Source organism: Mustela lutreola, chromosome 1 (genome assembly GCF_030435805.1).
Source record: "Mustela lutreola isolate mMusLut2 chromosome 1, mMusLut2.pri, whole genome shotgun sequence".
Lineage (NCBI taxonomy): Eukaryota > Metazoa > Chordata > Mammalia > Carnivora > Mustelidae > Mustela > Mustela lutreola.
The window spans coordinates 91,287,495-91,304,338 of record NC_081290.1 but is presented as its reverse complement, the minus strand read 5'-3'; the positions used below and the strand labels follow the sequence as shown (position 1 = coordinate 91,304,338).

Genomic DNA, 16,844 nt, shown 5'->3' with positions numbered 1-16,844 from the left:
GCAATCAGATGTTTCAGGACTTGGGTCATTCCAGTGCTATCCTAATTAGTAATTTTAGTCAGGCAGCTAGGATAAAGAGAAAATCAAAAGTCCAACAAATACAGCAGAAGATAAAGAAGTTGGTAATGGACTTATTTTATGAGTCACAAAATGTCTAAGCCAGGTTGCAGCCTGCAAACATTTGAGAATTATCAGTGGTTTCTCATTCAAAGATGACAGACTCTCTTTCTAATTTAAATATCACATCTCTAAGAACATATACACATATATTTAAGGAAAGAAGGGGAAAAAAGCAATTTCATATATGTTCAGGCATGCGCACACACCTCACAGTACAACATACCCATCTTGATTCTACTCAGAAGCAAGACATTGATTTGTTTTAAATTTACCATTTCTCCAGGTTTCACAAAATAAGACACATTTCATAAAACTATGCTCAAAGAATTTTTATAATGAAAAAAAAAAAAGCTCTGAATCCTGGTAAAGGAAGTAGTTTTTCACTACAAATCTACCAACATCTAGCTGTCTGACATGGAATAAGGTGAAGAACCTCTTTGGGCCTCAGTTCCCTCTTACAAAATGAAGCTTCTAAAGGCTTTGCAGACATAAAACACTGATCCTACAGTTTCTCTCCAGTTTCTTCATCCGGCATAGGAATATCTTCCTTTTGTTGTTTTAGGATGCTACCTTTTAAGGTAAAAGTTGGGGGATACCTGCTAAGACTTGAAACAGATCTATATTCAGGAAATCTCATTCTTCATTTGGTTTCATTTTCCTATTAAACGCTGAAGTTTCCAAAATTAAAAGGAAATGTTATAAGGTTATCTTCTTCTTGGAAGGAGAGAACTAAAGAGAGGAGAGATAGGCAAAAGCCTGCCGGTCCACTTTGTTCCTGACAACAATTTTACCCTCCTCCCACTTCAGCAGAGAGAGACGTGGCAGCCCGAGCTTTGGTCAAGCTCATCCAACCAGGCAGACACATTTAGGAAGTCAGCAGGAGCACACACCTACGTAGCAGCCTGTTGCTGAGTGACGGAGAGGAAAGGCAGGGATGTTCACTCCAAGCAGCAGGAAGCAAGCAGTCGGGTCCCTCTTAACTGGTCCTGACAGGAATTTGCTTCCTCATGCAACCCAGTTTGCCACGTCAAACTTCCTCACACAGCACCAAGTTACAGAAACCTGACTCAGCTTCAAGCGGCGACATGGCACAAAGCCACTTGGCAAGAGCAGGCCTAGCTAGGATCCAAATCTGGGGAGCTTCCATCACAGAACAAGCCCCAGGCCACTGTCACTGGACAAGGAAAGCCAAGGTGTGCTTCTCACCCTGGACCAAGTTCGGATCCGGACAAATTGGTTTCGCTATCGGATAGGATGTCCCGAAGCTTGAAGATACAGTTGCCATTTCTACTCTATTTCCAATATTGCCTACCTCCGAAGAGGAAATTAAGTTGATACAGAGACAAGAAAACCGCTGGCCGTGCCACTGGAATATTGTGGCTGCTGAGGACCCTAACCACGCAGTTCCAGCATCCCAAGACAAAAAGATGGGGGCGGGGGCGGGTAAAAGAATGCCCACGCCCACCCACCCCACCCCCATTATTAAACTGCACGAAAAGGCTAAAGGAGCAAAGTATGAGGTCTCCTCCGCCGACCTGCCACAGGTGAGCATCCAGCCTCTCGCCAACGCCCATCCTAGGCCCGGCACTGCACCCCACTCTAGCTGTGGCTGGGGAGGGGCTGTCCCGCCAGAGCCCGGCAGGGTGAGGCATTACCTGGTCGGCTCCCGCACGCCGCAGGACTTCCGAGAGCCTGCGCTCAGCTCCTAGCGCCGGGTGCCCCCGCTGACCCAGCTCCCGCTGCGGCCGCTCGTCCCACCGCGCCTTTCCCCAGGCCCGGTGTCCCCACAGTCTGGTCTCGCTCACAGAGTTGCAGCCGGGCTGGGAACTGCCACGTCAAACACTCTCCCGGCTGCGCGCCCCCAGCGCCGGGGCTCAGACCAGCTGCCGCGCTCCCGCCGGCGCACGCGCACAGACCCGACCGGGCGGGGCGGGGCGGGGCGGGGCCGGACCGGAGGCGGGGCCGGGCCCGGAGCGCGGCGAGCGTATTGGCCGCCCATCCTTCCCTTCCCCCCGCCCCATTCGCTTCTTCCCGTCTGTTCTGTTTGTTTTCCTACAACAGATCAAAAATTTTTAACGCTGTTGTTAAATCAGAGCAGTTTTCACAGTGGATCCCCGCAGGAAGGCGGGAGTGCTTAATGAGGGTTCATTCATTCTTTCATTCAACAGGTTGCGGCTTCAGCTATTCATTCATTACATATTACATAACTGTGATATTCCAGGTGTTGCTTGCGGATACGGGAAGGTACAGGATTCAAGACCCCGAGGGGATTAGCATTTAAAGGCGAATCTGGAACTTAAAGGCGAATCTGGCACGTGTACACGAACAATTTGATGACGTATGTGTATAATGCTCTACAGAGGAAGGAACGCCCAAGGCAGCCTAGCAACGTGTAAAATAGGAAGGAAAAGATGTCCCAACTGAAAAGTATGGGAAGGAATGTCTTCACTGAATCTGAAATTGCTAGACGTCTGTGTATTCCTTATAGGAATGCCTACAGATTGATTGTGAAGGAGGATGACTGAACCCATCCCAAACAGGGGTCAATACGTGTATAGAGACCCAGTATTTAGCTCACTGTATTGTGAGGAACCACTGAGAAAGGCAGCATGTGTGACAGCTGGAACTTTACTACTTTTCTCTATCTAGCCTTAAAAACTGGGACCATCTGGCTGGTTTCTCACAATGCCCCACTCCTGGATAGATAGACCTTTAACCAACTCTAGGTTTGGCACTTTGCTCCAACTTACAAAAGCAAAACCAGGTCAGTGTTTTGTTTCCAAAATACACTTTCTTCTGGAACTCCTGGGTGGTTCAGTCAGTTAAGTGTCTGCAATCGGCTCAGGTCATGATCCTAGGGTGCTGGGATCAAGTTTCACATCAGTCAGTTTCCTTACTCAGCGCAGAGTCTGCTTTCCCCTCAGAGTCTGCTTTCCCCTCTCCGTCAGCCTGCTTCTCCTCCTGTTTGTGCTCGCTCCCTCTCTGTGTGTGTGTCAAATAAAATATTTTAAAATACATACATATATATGTATATACATACATATATATGTATATACATACATATATATGTATATATATATACTTTCTTCTGGGACACAAGAAGATTTAAAAAATACTTGACAAATCCCTTTACTGACAAAATCCCTGGGCAAAAATTGCATGGGGATGATACTATGGCTGAAATGCTACAGTAGTTTTGCAGGTATTTTAAGTTATTCCAGCATGGTGAAGACCTAATGGTCACCTTTCCCCCTTCTCCTTTTTTATAGTTTTAAGGTGTGGTGCCTGGCCTACATCCAGCTTCAACACTGGTCAGATTTGAGAATCCACAGTGAAAAAATTGTTTTAAATTTGTTTCTTCTTTCTCAGTATAATGAAAATGTTTGATGGAGTTTAAGAAGCTCTGGTCTGTGTTAAAGCAGCACAGTTTGTAAGAGCAAAAAAAAAAAAAAAAAAAAAGTTGTTATAGCACAGTTATGTCACAATGTAGAAGAGAGTAGTCACTTGGAGATAGGAACACTATGCAATTAGCTAGTTAGCTTGTTGTCTCTATAAAACCACAGAGTTTGAGTTTGTAAATTCTTTCTTACCTCTTGTTCAGGGGCACCAGGACAAATAATTTGTAATCTCAGTTCTAAGACAGTGTTGAATTCCTAAATATTTAAAGTTGGAAGGGATTAGAACTATAGATAACTCAATATTCAGTGAGGATGGAATTCAACTTTATAGATTAAAAAGACGAATTTCAAAATAATGAAAATAACTAGTCTTTTAGTTGGAAGTCATGCCTTCTGATTTTAATTTCAAAGCATTTTTACCTCATTTTTCTTCCTCTTAATATGACTCTGATTAACTCTAGTAAATTATTTTGCCTTTCTCTCCTATATCTGCCTTATATTTAAGCTTTCAAATAAATACAATATTAATAGACCATACAGCTCCACCAGTAATTAGAGTTAGTAATCACAAATTTCATTGTCTTATAAAATAGACTTCTAGTTTCAGTCCTGCTTCCCTTCTTGTGACCTTAAGTAACAAACCCTTTAGTGACTAATTTCTGACCTTATTCTTGCGGTAGGGTTGCTGAGTCTTAGCAGACAGGTAGGTTAGCCTGGATTCCCAACCTGCCTTGGTCCGACCTATCCCACTGCCACCTTATGCCAGCCTCTGATGTTCCATGTATAATTAACACTATGTGGTCACCTTGGTAACCATATACTAATTGAAAGGTGAAGTCACAGGGAATGTCCATGTGCTGGGGTTCTGTGCTCTTTATGGTCTTTCTGTTCCGACTTTATGTTTATTTTATGTTTTAAGTAATCTCTATGGCCAATGTGGAGCTTGAACTCACAGCCCTGAGATTAAGAGTCACATACTCCACTAACTGAGCCAGCCAGGCCCCGCTCTGTTTTAACTTTGAAAGGAAATGAAAGAAGAGAACAACTGCACAAGACTATATAGAAATAAAATGAATTTCCAGACAATACTCAGGGTTCTTTCTGATATGTATGTTTTGGAAGAAAAGAACTATGATGCTCTAAGCATTTATTTTTCAATTTTTAAAACAATTTATATATTTGAGAGAGAGAGAGCAGAGTGGTGGGGGTGACAGAGGAAGGGGGAGAGAAAGAATCTCATAGACTCCCATTGAGTGTGGATCCCAATGCTGGGCTAGTTCCATCAACCCTGAGATCAAGACCTGAGCCAAAACCAGGAGTTGGACACCCAACGAACTGAGTCACCCGGGACCTTTCTCTCTGATTATTTATGTAACTTATGTTTGGTTCAAAAGCTACATTTTGAAGAGGGTTTATTTTTTTTTAAAGTATTTATTTATTTATTTTTTCATTTTTCATTTTTTATTTTTTATAAACATATATTTTTATCCCCAGGGGTACAGGTCTGTGAATCACCAGGTTTACACACTTCACAGCACTCACCAAAGCACATATCCTCCCCAATGTCCATAATCCCACCCCCTTCTCCCAAACCCCCTCCCCCCAGCAACCTTCAGTTTGTTTTGTGAGATTAAGAGTCACTTATGGTTTGTCTCCCTCCCAATCCCATCTTGTTTCATTGATTCTTCTCCTACCCACTTAAGCCCCAAAGAACAAATAATCCAATCAAGAAATGGGCAGAGGACATGAACAGACATTTCTGCAAAAAAGACATCCAGATGGCCAACAGACACATGAAAAAGTGCTCCATATCACTCGGCATCAGGGAAATACAAATCAAAACCACAATGAGATATCACCTCACACCAGTCAGAATGGCTAAAATCAACAAGTCAGGAAATGACAGATGCTGGCGAGGATGCGGAGAAAGGGGAACCCTCCTACACTGTTGGTGGGAATGCAAGCTGGTGCAGCCACTCTGGAAAACAGCATGGAGGTTCCTCAAAATGTTGAAAATAGAACTGCCCTATGACCCAGCAATTGCACTATTGGGTATTTACCCTAAAGATACAAACGTAGTGATCCAAAGGGGCACGTGCACCCGAATGTTTATAGCAGCAATGTCCACAATAGCCAAACTATGGAAAGAACCTAGATGTCCATCAACAGATGAATGGATCAAGAAGATGTGGTATATATACACAATGGAATACTATGCAGCCATCAAAAGAAATGAAATCTTGCCATTTGCGACAACATGGATGGAACTAGAGCGTATCATGCTTAGCGAAATAAGTCAAGCAGAGAAAGACAACTATCATATGATCTCCCTGATATGAGATTTTATTTATTTATTTGACAGACAGAGATCACAAGTAGGCAGAGAGGCAGGCAGAGAGAGAGAGGGAAGCAGGCCCCTCACTGAGCAGAGAGCCCAATGCGGGGCTTGATCCCAGGACCATGAGATCGTGATCTGAACTGAAAGCAGAGGCTTTAACCCACTGAGCCACCCAGGTGCCCCAAGAGGGTTTATATTTTAAATAATTGAAATACCCGGGGCGCCTGGGTGGCTCAGTGGGTTAAAGCTTCTGCCTTCGGCTCAGGTCATGATCCCAGGGTCCTGGGATCAAGCCCCACGTTGGGAATCTCTGCTCAGTGGGGAGCCTGCTTCCCTTCCTTTCTCTCTGCCTGCCTCTCTGCCTACCTGTGATCTCTGTCTGTCAAATAAATGAATAAAATCTTTTAAAAAATTGAAATAACCAAGACTTGGACTATGTTAAATATCTGAAAGCACAGTAAATAAGACCAAGTTAAATGGTGGTGGGGAAAAGGGTATATGGTAGACTAAGTTGAGAAAAAAACAATAACAGTAATAATACAGTTCAAGTGTTCAACAAGCCTCTACACCAAGGTGTACAAGGCCCTACACAAGGTGTTTCTGGAATTACTTTTTTCTCTCTCTTTTTTTAAAAAATAACAGCTTTATTGAGACATTATTAATAAATTCATCCATTTAAAGTATATGATCCACTGATTTTTAGTATGTTTGCAGAGCTATATAGCCATCACCACAATCAATTTTAGAATATTTTCATCCCTCCCGGGATAGATCCTGCCCATTAGGAATCACTCCCCTTTCTCCCCTACTCTCCCATCCTACAGTCCTAGGCAACCTAGTAGACCTAGGTCTACTCTTTATCTGTACAGGTTTCCTATTCTGGATACTTCATTTAAATGGAATCCTACAATATGTAATCCTTTGTGATTATCCTTTCACTTAACATAATATTTTCAAGGTTCACCCATGATGCAGTATGTATCAGTACTTCTTATTGCCAAGCAATAATCATTGTAGGGATATAGCACATTTCATTATCCATTCATCATTTGATGGGCAGTTAGGTTGCTTCCCCTTTTGAGCTGTTATGAACAATGTTGCCATGAACATTCATGTTCAAATTCTTGTTTAGATATATGTTTTTATTTTTCTTGGGAATTTCAAATAAGCAATGTGATGTCAAAAAAAAAAAAAACAGTGTGGTTACAAAGACTGTGCTCTTAGCAATTAGGCAATGTTGCCACTCTGTATGAGATTTTATTTTTAAAATAAAATAGGCAATGTTACCTACCCCCAAAAGACAACAACAAACTAACTAAAACTGAAATCTCTGGTGACAGCGTAACTTACCAAAACCAATTCTAGGAGAAATTTTTTAAAGTTAAATATAAAGTTACAACACCACGCTTTAATATTTAAATTAAAAATATTTAAGTATAGAAAATATTTAAATTTTTAAATATAAAAATATTAATAAAGTAATAAATTACTCTTTTAAGTATTTTGAATATTTTGCTCTGACTGTAGTATATCACTTATGGTTAATTTAGCCACAGATTGAGCAGTGTGATATCACACGCCAGGTGAAGTTGACTCAGGTTGGAATCCTGACACTCTCACTCACTACTAGGTATATGAGTTTTACTATTTAACAGGTGTTTATTAAAGACTCACTATAAGCTGGGTGATGTACTAGGCACTGTGGACATATAGTTGGAGGAGACACTTCTGTGGCTGTAGAGAGTTCATGGAAGAGTACAGGGATTGGCAAACTGCAAAATCTGACTCACCTGCCTGTTTTTGTAGATCCTACAAGCTGAGAATGGTTTTTATATTTTTGGATGGTGGGAAAATCAAAAGAAGAATAATGTTTCGTGACGCATAAAAATTCTATAAGATTCAAATTTCAGTGTCCATAAATAAAGTTTTATTGCAACACAGCCATGCTCTTCATTATCATACTCTCTGTGGTAGCTTCTGCACTACACCAGCACAGCTGAGTAGTCGTGACATTGGCCATGAGGCTCAAAAACCTCAAACATATACTACCTGGCCCTTTACAGAAAAAGTTTGCCAACACTTGGTCTGGTAGGAGCTTCAAGTACAGTCCAGTGGATTAACATTTGGTGAGAAGACCAGGTTGCCATGGGAAAATCTAAGAAGAGACATTGGACCCATACTTGGAAAGTGGGAGAGATATTTCTGGTGGAGGGGGCATCTGAACTGAGTCCCCGAAGATAATAAGTTGGGCAAAAAAAGGAGCGAGGGATAGCAATAATAGCAGGAGTGGAAGAGGGAAGACAAGGAATCTGAAGCATTCAGATGTGAGGTGGTCCCGTACAGCTCAAAGGTGGAGTTCCAGAGGAGTGAGGAGAGGAATGAGACCAGGCAAGTGGCTAAGCTAGCTCTTGGGGTCTCTCAAAGGCACTGGAGAGGCAATGAAAACTTTAAAGCAAAGTATTGAATTGATGAATTTTTCCCTCCAGAACTCAGTCTGGCAGACAGAGATAGGGCTCTGCAGTCAGACCAAGTCATGATTTCTGTTTCTGTCACTTAACAAGCTGTTTGTTCCCTCTCTACCCTTCAATTATCCTCACCAATAAAAATGGCAGTAATTAAAATCGTAATCACAAAAATTTGTGGGGATTAAATAAAATAATGCAGGTAAGGTACTTTGTACAGTTTGGCACATAATAAATGCTCAACAATGTTGTTATGGTGCCATCATCATAATTATTATTAACAGCATTATCTTGACAATGGAATTAAGGAGATAAAGGACGAAACCCCAGGGAATTCTGCAATGAGGACACTTTCTAAGCTTACTAACCTTGGCTTAGTATTTTACTAAAATACTTGTAAATTTTACTTATCAGAGTAAATCTACCATAGCCAACAAGAAGAACAGCATATAGACTAGAATAACAAAAGGACTAGAAATAAGAATGATTTAACCACTGAGGAGCAAGCAGGTAGATAGTTTAGCAATTCTTTTGTTTTAATGGAACTTCACATTAAAAACTTACCCTCATGGGTAGGGTGGAATTTTCTTTTGAAAGGAACCAATGTTTCTATTGTTCACCAAAATGAATAGGGTTTCACTAGCCAAGAACTAAGGTGACTTTTTGGACTTTCTCCTTCTTCCTAGATCTAAGAGTTCTTTCTAAACTTAGAGAGAACTCTACAAATATGCTAATTGATCTGAGAATAGGTCTAAAGAGCTCATCCTGACCTCACAAAGGTTCTGGGCTGATGGCAACAGTGAGAGTGAGTCTGTTTCCTCTGGAGCACTCTTCACCCTCCCACGAGGCCTTCTGACTTCTGTCTCCACAAACATGAGCCAAGAGCCATTGTTTAGAAGTGAGGAGGCAGGGTTCTTTTTCACTTTAGATCTGAAGAGTGGAGGCGACAAGGCCCAGTCAGAGTGGAAGACTCTGAGGACTGAGTTCAGAAGCTCATGGAATATCATCACCATGAGGAGACTTCAGGAACATCTGCAACACCCTGAATGGGGACTGAATTTAGTGAACTGGTGTCTCACCCCATAATAAATTGGGTTTTTTTTTAAAGTATAACTTTATATTGTAATCACAGGCTTCTAAGATTTTTATATACACATATATAATTACTTTGGAGAAGGTCATCCAGAGGACGTGACGGCCAGTTGACCCTGGGGCTAGAATATGGGCAATGGGAAGTTCCCCATTCCCACCCCCATCCTTACATGTACGTTCTGTCCACCATTACCACCATGGGATCAATTTTCAAGAACGCAGCCTTGCAAGAGGCTGTTGTTGAACTATCTGGATGGTATATGTGACTAAACCCCATGAAGGTCTCTATATAACCTTTAAAGATTCTGTCAGTGAATGCAGAGATCTATTCTTCTAGCTGCCGCTGAAGATAAGCTTTGAAAGTAAGTTCCCTTGCTTATTAAACCCACCAATTCCCAATTTGGACTGGCCACTCTTTCTTCAGTCTCTCCTTGCCCTCTGTGTACTCTACCAGGAATGAACCAACAACTTATGTGTTTATTTCACTAACAAGTAATATTGCCTCCTAGGCAAACACCTTCTTTTAAGACTAAGGTTTTCAAGACTTATTTATAACTTGAGAGTTTTTTCACCTGGTATAACTGTAGAATGATATGGGGGTTGTGAATTCCCTCAGAAATTGGGAAAAGTGGCATTGATTTTAAATGGCTAAAAATGCTGAAGTAATGTCTTTGCTGAAGAACTAATATGAGGGCATTATTTTATGTTCATTATTTTAACAGACATCATAAAGGAACATAATAATTACCTATAATCTTTCTTTGGAACTACTATCTATCTGCTGCGGATTTATAGGTAACTCATTTGAGCAATAGTACACTTTACTGAAATGGGGAAAACTATGTGGGGGGCGATGAGGGTAGGGAATTGGGTTTAGGTTGGGACAAGTTATATTTGAGTACATATGAGATATCAAATAATAGGTATATCAAAATAATAGGTATCAAAAAATAGGTATAAGTTGGAACATTTCAATATTTCAGAGGTGAAGTCTGGTCTATTCCCAAACTGTGGGAATAATCATCTTGAATAGAAAGTTCTGCCTGTAATATTTAACAAATCTAGTTTAGGATCATGGAATATCTAGTTTATTTCACATTGAAGTGACTAGATACACAGATCTGGAGTTTAGGAAAGAATCGAGCAGTTGATAAAGAATGCATCCCTGGGTATGCCAACATTTAAGAGTGATGTCAAAGCAGAGTCAGCTGAGTAGATGCATAGAAGTTGTTCTAAGACAGTATCATTTCGGTAAAGCAAAAGCAAAAGTTGTTTTCTGAAGGCAGAAAATTAGACTTGTTTTGCATTTTTTTTTTTTTTTTTTTACTTCTTGGCCTTTAAAGTGCACTTGTATTGAATTTTTATTAAAAATTGATATTAATTAATTAAATGGCTAATTTAAAATGTTACTATTTGAAGAGTATTTTGAGGTGAAATAAAATGCATGCATCTTAGCTTAGACTGATTAAAGGTTTAGGCTTTAATTCAGAGTACAATAGTGAATTGTTCATAGTTTAAATAATTCATTCAATGGTTCATTTTTTAACTGGTTATAATTTTAGATATATTATATGAATATTAGGGATGAAAACAAATTTATAACTTTGTAATATTTGGGGTCTTTTATTTCATGTCAGAAAGCCAATTTTAATGAATGCTTTCATATAAAAATGCCATTGTTCAGAGAATAAAGTTTTGACTAAATTAATGGTTTCTGGAATTGAAACAACACCTAAAGGATAACTTATAAGATAATGAATATTAAATTCACGTTGCCAGTATTGAACTTTAGATGTAGCACCTGTATTAATTTTTAACATTTTTGTTGACATATAATTGGCATACAACGAGCTACACATACTTCAAGTATTTGGTTTGATGTTTTTTTTCTTTTTTTTTGAAGATTTTATTTATTTATTTGACAGACAAAGATTACAAGTAGGCAGAGAGGCAGTCAGAGAGAGGAGGAAGCAGGCTCCCTGCTGAGCAGAGAGCCCAATGCGGGGCTGGATCCCAGGACCTTGGGATCATGACCTGAGGTGAAGGCAGAGGCTTTAACCCGCTGAGCCACCCAGGCACCCCACAAAGAAACTTTTAGATGTGGTGGATTTTTTTTTAATCATGATGATTTCATGGGTGAATATATGTCAAAAACATCAAACCTTGGGCGCCTGGGTGACTCAGCGGGTTAAAGCCTCTGCCTTCAGCTCAGGTCATGATCCCAGGGTCCTGGGATCGAGCCCCGCATCGGTCTCTCTGCTCAGCAGGGAGCCTGCTTCTTCATCTCTCTCTGCCTGCCTCTCTGCCTACTTCTGATCTCTGTCTGCCAAATAAATAAATAAAATCTTTTTAAAAATAAATAAATAAAAAATAAAAGTTTTCTTGTGCTCCTTTGTAGTCACTTCGTCTTTCCTCTTCCTACTCCCACTCCCAAGTAATCACTGATCTGCTTTCTGTCAAAGATTCGCTTGCATTGTCTAGAATTTTATAGAAGTGGAATCATATTGGGGCGCCTGGGTGGCTCAGTGGGTTAAGCCTCTGCCTTCGGCTAAGGTCATGGTCGAAGGGTCCTGGGATTGAGCCCCAAATTGGGCTCTCTGCTCAGCAGGGAGCCTGCCTCCCCATCTCTCTGTGCCTGCTTCTCTGCCTACTTGTGATCTCTCTCTCTCTGTCAAATAAATAAATAAAATCTTAAAAAAAATAAAAGAAGTGGAATCATATTGCGTGTACTGTTTTGGGGAAGGAGTCTGGCTTTCTTAATTATTCAGAGATTCATCTATTTTGTGTGTGTGCACTGGTATTTCACTCCTCTTTATTGTTGAGTAGTTTTCCATTGAATGGATATATCAAAATTTGGTTATCAATCATCAACTGATGGACTTTGGATTATCCGATTTGAGACTTTTACAAATAAAGCTAATATAACCATTTATGTACACATCTTTCTATGGACATATCCTTTCATTTGTTTCAGACAAATACCTAGGAGTGGAATGGTTGGGTCACATGGTGGATGTATATTTAATTTTTTAAGATATTACCAGATTCTTTTCCAAAATAGAGTACCATTTCACTTTACCACCAACAGTGAATGAGAATTATAGTTGCTCCATATCCTCTCCAGCACTTGATATGGTGAGTGTTTTTGATTATAGAGTCTCATAATTGTGTAGTAGTATTTCAAGGTAGTGTTAATTTGCATTTGTCCAATAGCTAAGGTCGTCAAGCATCTTTTCATATGTTTATTTGTCATCTACCTGTATATCCTACTTGATAAAGTATCTGTTCAAATATTTTGCCCATCTTTATTGAGTTGTTTGATTTCTTATTTCTGAGTTTTGAGGATTTCTTCACATATTTCTTCACAAATCCTTTATCAGATATGCAGTTTGCAAATATTTTTCCTCAGACAGTGACTTGGATTTTTTATTCTTTGTGTCTTTTGAAGAGAAGTTCTTAATGCAGATAAAATTCAGTTTACTTATTTTTCTTTTATAAATCAAGGTTTTGGATTGTATCTAAGAAATCTTTATCTAATTCAAGATTGCCAAGACATTTCCTATGTTTTTCTTCTATAAGTCTTATAATTTTAGGTTTTTCATTTGTCTGTGATCCATTTAAAGTTAATTTATGAAGATAGATTATTCTGGGCCATGAAACAAATCCCAATAAATTTAAAATGATTTATGTCATACAAAATTTATTCTCTGATCTTAATTGAATTTAATTAGAAAAAAAATTACAATCTGGGACAATCCCAGATATTTAAAAACTAAATATTATATTTCTACATACCCATGAGTCAGTAAGAACTCAAGAGGGAAATTAAAAATTATTTCCAATAATGAAAAACTAAATGAAAATGTGACATGTCAAACTTTGTGGGATGAGGCAAAAGCATTATTTAGAGGGGAAAAAATCTATAGCACTAAAATGCTGTATTAAAAAAGAAGAAAGATCACTGCATTAATGACACCAGCTTTACATCACAAGGTACTAAAAAAAAGAACAAATGAGACCCAAAATAAACTGAAAAAGGAAATAATAAATATAATAAATATCAGAGTAGCGAATCTGGTCAGATGGAAAACAGAAAATAATTGATAAAATCATTGAAAATCCAAAGACAGTTTTTTGAGACAATAAAGTTGATAATCCTCAGACCAGGAAGGAAAGAAAGATAGAGGGGGAGAGGAAATGGGGGAAAGAGAGAAAACACAAATTACCATATCAGGAATGAGAGGTAAGTCACTACAAATTCTACCAATATTTAAATAGAGAGAACATATTACGAATGACTTTATGCCAATGAATTTTATAGCTTAAATAGCAAAGTTTACTGAAGAAGAAATGGATAACCTGAATAGTCCTACATCTAGGAAGTTGAAATTGAAATTTAAAACTTCCTGGCAGATATATTCTAGGCTCAGATGTCCTCATAAGTAAATTCTACCAAACATTTAAGGAAGAAAAAAACTGAATTCTATAAAAATTATTCAAAAAAATTGAAGAGGATGGAATAATTCCCAAGTAATTCTACAATTAGCATTACCTGGTACCAAAACCAGATAAAGTCATTAAAAGGGAAAAATATATAAATCAGTATTGCTCATAAGTATAGATACAAAGATTAACAAAATATTAGCAAATGAAATGAAAAAAATGTGTAAAAGGATAATATATTTTGACCAAGTGGGGTTTATTCCAGGAATGCCAGAAATTTGAATTTAGCATTCAAAAATCAATGTATTTCACCATATAAAGAGATTAGAAAGAAAAACCATATGATTATCTGAGCAAACACAGTAAAAGGCCTGTGACAAAAATCCAACATCCATACTGACTTAAATTCTCAGTGAACTAGGAATGAAAATGAACTTCTTTGCCCTGATAATAGACATTTTCAAAAAGCTTACAGCTAACATCATATTTAATGATGAAAAATTGAATTACTTTCTCCAGAAATGAGAAACAATAAAAGAATATTGGCTCATATTATCTCTAATCAACATTGTACTAGAGGTTCTAGCTTGGACAATAAGGCAAGGGGAAAAAAGTCATTCTTGTTTGGAAGGAAGAAATAAAAACCCTTATTTGAATGCCACATAATACTTTATGTAAAAAAATTCAATGGAGTCTATTAAAAAAAAAAAGCTACTAGAACTAATACACAAATTTAGCCAGATTGAAGATTACATGATCAATATTTGAAAATCAATGGTATTTCTATATAGCAGCAACAAACAATTAGAAATTGAAATTATAATAAATTTTAATACAGCAATGCCATTTATGTTAGAATCAAAATATGAATTTCAGAGAAAAGTCTGACAGAGTATGTGCAAGCCTTATATCCAGAAAACCTCAAAACAGTGCTGAGAGAAACTATAGGAGATTCAAAATTAGTTAATAATTTAAATAAGTGAGATATACTGTATTGATACATAGGCGGCTTAGTATTTTCACTGCTTTCCAAATTGATTTATAAATTCCATGCAACTCCAGTCAATATACCAGCAAGGTTTTTTTTTGAGACAATGACTAGCTATTCAAAAATAAATATGGAGGGACGCCTGAGTGGCTCAGTTGGTTAAGCTGCTGTCTTCGGCTCAGGTCATGATCCTGGGATTGAGTCCCGCATTGGGCTCCTTGCTTGTCAGGGAGCCTGCTTCTCTCTTTGCCTCTGCCTGCCACTCTGCCTGCTTGTGCGCTCTCTCTCTCTCTCTCTCTCTGATAAATAAATAAATAAAATCTTTAAAAAGAAATAAACATGGAAATACAAAAAACCTATATGAATCAAAACAACTTTGAAAAAGAACAAAGTTGAGTCTTACACTACTGGACTTTAAGATTGATTGCAAAGTGACAATAATCAGATCAGTATGATATCAGCATCAAAATAGACAAAACCACTAAAGAAACAAATTGGAGATTTCGAAAATATATTTAAAGATATATAGTCAATTGATTTTCAACACATGTGCAAAAAAAGGACTGACTTTATTGTCTTTTCAACAAATGGTGCTGCAACAATTAGATACCCATATGCAAAAAATGAACTTCAGTGCCGCCTGGCCGGCTCAGTCAGTTAAGCATCTACCTTCGGCTCAGGTCATGATCTCAGGGTCCTGGGATCAAGTCCTGCATTGGCCTTCTTGCTTAGTGGGGAGCCTGCCTCTCCCTCAGCCTGCTGTCCCCCACTGCTTGTGCTCTCTCTCTCTCTGACAAATAAATAAATAATTTTTAAAAATGAACTTCAATTCCTACCACTTATCTCATATCATATAAGAGAATTCAAGATAGCATATACCCCTAAATGAAAAATCCAAAACTTTAAAATCAAGTTCACATAGATTTTTCTCCTGTTTTCTTCTGATGACTTTCAATTTCCAAAAACAGAACACGTCCATACAAAGTCTCATACACAAATGTTCCTGACAGCTTTATTTGTAAAAGCTCAAAACTGAAATTAGCCCAGATTTCTATGAACAGGTGAAAAGATAAATAAATTATAGTATATCTATGCAATAGATGAATTTCAAAATAATTATGTTGAGTGAGGGAAGCCAAACAAAAAGGAGAATGCATTATAAGTTTCCATTTATATAAATATTGAGAAAATGCAAACTAATCCCTAGTAACAGAAAGGAGATCAGTAAGTGCCTGGAAAAGGGAGGGCAGGACTACAAAGAGGCAAGAGGATATTACTGATAGTGATGGATATGTTGATTATCAAGATAATTGTACTAATAGGTTTATAGGTGTATGGCCATGTGTATGCATTTCGAGTTGCATATTTAAATATGCACAGTTTATTGTATTTCAATTACACCTCAATAAAGCCTGTTAAATTTTTTTCATTGAATTTACTACTTTTTCTAGAGACTTGATTTTTTGTGGTATTAAAATTTTCTAACCCAGAACATGCTTTGTTATTTGTTTTGCCTTTGGGCCATTAATAAGTTAGTATAGATTTGGGGGGGATTGGGTTTTTTTTAACATTTTAGTTCTGTATTTTCCTGTTTAACTTAATTCTCTTCTTTTATCTGTTTTATGTGTGTATACTTTTTTCCATTTGCATGTCTATTTATGACCAATAAAGAAAAAGCTATCGATTTTTAAATATATATCTATCTGAGTAACTGATCTAATTATCAAACTATTTTTTTTTATTTTATTACTTTAAAGCTGCAATTTGGGAGGGAGTTAAATGTACAACTGTACCATCAGCCTTACATTTTTTCTATTCCAGTGGTGTTATAAGTAATCATTTAACTTTTTAATTGCCTTCAGTGGAACTTCCAAAATAATATTGATTAATAAACCTGGTGTGAATGTTTCTGTCTGTTTGTGCTCTTAGAGGAAATGTCTTTAGCATATGTGTTTAGGTTGGTGTTTTAGGTAAAGGCAATAAACATGGCAAATATAGACGCA

At 38.1% G+C, this 16,844-nt stretch overlaps 1 protein-coding gene across 4 annotated transcripts in view; it reads right to left on the bottom strand.

Moving 5' to 3' along the window:
* SEC24D (SEC24 homolog D, COPII coat complex component) overlaps window positions 1-4,270 on the bottom strand; it is a 106,437-nt gene extending 102,167 nt beyond the window's left edge. For 3 of the 4 annotated variants that reach the window (XM_059169593.1, XM_059169612.1, XM_059169622.1), the window contains exon 1: window positions 1,776-2,025. The gene's annotated coding sequence lies outside the window, so the exon portion shown is untranslated. Of the gene's footprint in view, window positions 1-1,775; window positions 2,026-4,182 lie in introns of those variants that run through there. The other variant, XM_059169604.1, reaches the window with a different exon arrangement.
* Between the last annotated feature and the right edge of the window lie 12,574 nt (window positions 4,271-16,844).